We start from the raw sequence: 2,542 nt of genomic DNA, 5'->3' as shown, positions 1-2,542 counted from the left end.
TGCTATATACTCTGTACAATGGCTGCAGGAAAAGACGACATAAAAGAAACCAAAATTTAGTCAACAATTTTGACAAAATTTCTAAAAGAAAAAGTAAGGTTTTAGTCAAAAATATGATTTTGTGGCAGTGAGGAAAGGTCGTTCTTTAAGTCGTGTCAATCAGCTGCTGATCTGGAATCATTCACTGACGTCTGGCTTTGAAGTCGACTTGATGGATTCATATCAAAACTAATACTTTGAAGCATGTGAGCTATTTCTCCTGACGTCAGATCGCCGGTGGGAAGAAACCGAAGAACCTCCTGAGTGACACATCACATCTGTCATCCTGAGCAGAGCGGAGCGGCTTTCAGCTGAGGCCCAGAGGCTCCAGGCTGGTTTTAGCAGGCTGCTAACGCCGAGCCGCAGCATGAGCTCTGCACATGGCGACAGGTAAACAGAGAAAACACACTGCATGTTGTGGCGTAACAGGGAGACGATAAAGGAACCAATCACCTCTGAGAACCTTTGACCACTGGAGGGAACCTTCCAGCTTTCTCCTGCTACTCTCCAGTTATTAATAACATTCATTTTCTGTTTTTGTCTTCATAAAAGTGAGTTTGGACCCAAATGCAGGAGCCTGTTTATGTCGGTATGGCAGAGCAATACTGCCTAAAACCAGAGCCGTTTCCCCACCTGATGGTCCAGTAGACCCGTTTTGGTTCAGAACCAGAACTCCATCATCTGCTCCTCCTCCAGCTGCTTTGGTTCTGAGTCAAACCAACCTGTTCCCCTCCTGGCCTGTGGGGGCGCTGCACCAAGAACCACTGAAGGAAATGACACAAAACCTCTGAAGACACTGAGAGCAACTTCCTGCTTCACCAGATGGAAACAAGATGGAGGCGACAGAGCTGTTTAGCTAGCACTGCTAACTGGGCTAACCCTAAAGCACTAATCATAAACATTACCTCTAATGCTAATGCTAATGCGTTACACCAACATGGTATTTAGCAGAAGCCAAAACTAAAACTGAACCCAATTTAATTAGAAATAATAAGAAACTAATGAAGTGATTGGAAATTGTATTATACATAAATGTTATCCTCTGTAAAACAAATGTTTGTCCCAAACATGATCATCCTTCTGCATGTTGGTTTTCATAAGTTCATAGTTTGATATGTTTCTTTTATGGTCAAATGATAAAATTCCCTTTTTGTTTCAGCAACCAGAAGTTTAAATTTAAATGAACATCCAAACATTTTGAAAGTGAAATAGATCAGATGGACTAAATGTCAACTTGTTCCTAAAACTGTGTGGTTTATCATATTTAACTGTCTTTTTCCATAAAACACCCACTCACACAAGAACAGATATAAAAACGACAGAAAAAAGTCCATTTTGAATTCAACTCATTATTGCAGTTAAACTGGTACAGATTAACAGATTACAAAGCTCATGGCACAGTCACTGAAAAGAGAAATGAGGTGTGTATGTACAACAAGAACGAAAAGTTAACAGCTCCGCTAATAGAACCGATGGGGGACAAAATGAGGAAACTGTAATCTGGGAGACGAGTATACAACAAAGAAAATATGTATGAAAAATTTCAAAAATAACATTAATTAAAATACATTTAGCAGATTCGATCCTAGTGTTCGACCCAGGTCCAAGTCAGAGCAGCTCAATCTGAACGGCAAACACTAAAAACTGCGACTGACGCCGCCTTGCTCTCCATCCGATCCGTTTTTGGGGAAATAGCTGATGAGATTGTTGGCAGGTATCTGCTCCTTTATATTAGCTCCAATCTTCTCCTAATATCATCATCATATATTAATCTCCAATCAGGTGCTGAGGGTTTTCCATTCATTCAACATTTACACGCCTTCTTCCAGATAACAAAAGCAGTCGTAGTCGACCCACAGCCACCAGGGGGCGCCGAGCTGATTTACACTCTTTGGCTACCAGTTAGTTGAAATTTGTCCAAAAATTTGTTCAACCATCCAAAAAACGTTTCCACAGATGTGTTCAACTCGGTTTTACAGTTTAAAAAAATATTCAGACGCTGTGATTTTTGGCAGGAATCTAACAGGATTGTTGGCGAGTCGGCTCTGACCGAACCAAAACCAAAAGTTGGCACCGGTAAAAATCAGCGTTGGCTGTCTCTAGCGTTTCCACGGAAACCGGCTGATGACTATTTACACACATTTCTGCAACTGAAGACGTAACGAACGCTGCAAGGGAAAAACAAACGGGAACATTTTAACTTCTGATTCCTCGACTTGAAACCCTTAAAGATAAAAACGTAGTAAAAATTAAAAAACAAATGAGTTCTGAACTTTTGATCTCACTACATTTTCAATGTGACACATTTTTTTCCAACACACACTGAATTGTACTTTTTCATCTTTTAACAAAAAACAAAAAAGAAAAACAAAACGGTACAACATATTTCTAAAACACAAAATAACAACCGTCTACATGTAAAAATATAACTTTTACATACACAATTTCAAAATAATGGTAAAGTTTGCAATTTTTGTTGCATACAATTTACAAATGTCTGTGT

This window comes from Poecilia formosa, unplaced genomic scaffold (assembly GCF_000485575.1).
Source record: "Poecilia formosa unplaced genomic scaffold, Poecilia_formosa-5.1.2 Scaffold399, whole genome shotgun sequence".
Taxonomy (NCBI): domain Eukaryota; kingdom Metazoa; phylum Chordata; class Actinopteri; order Cyprinodontiformes; family Poeciliidae; genus Poecilia; species Poecilia formosa.
Note: the sequence above shows the minus strand (reverse complement) of the source record.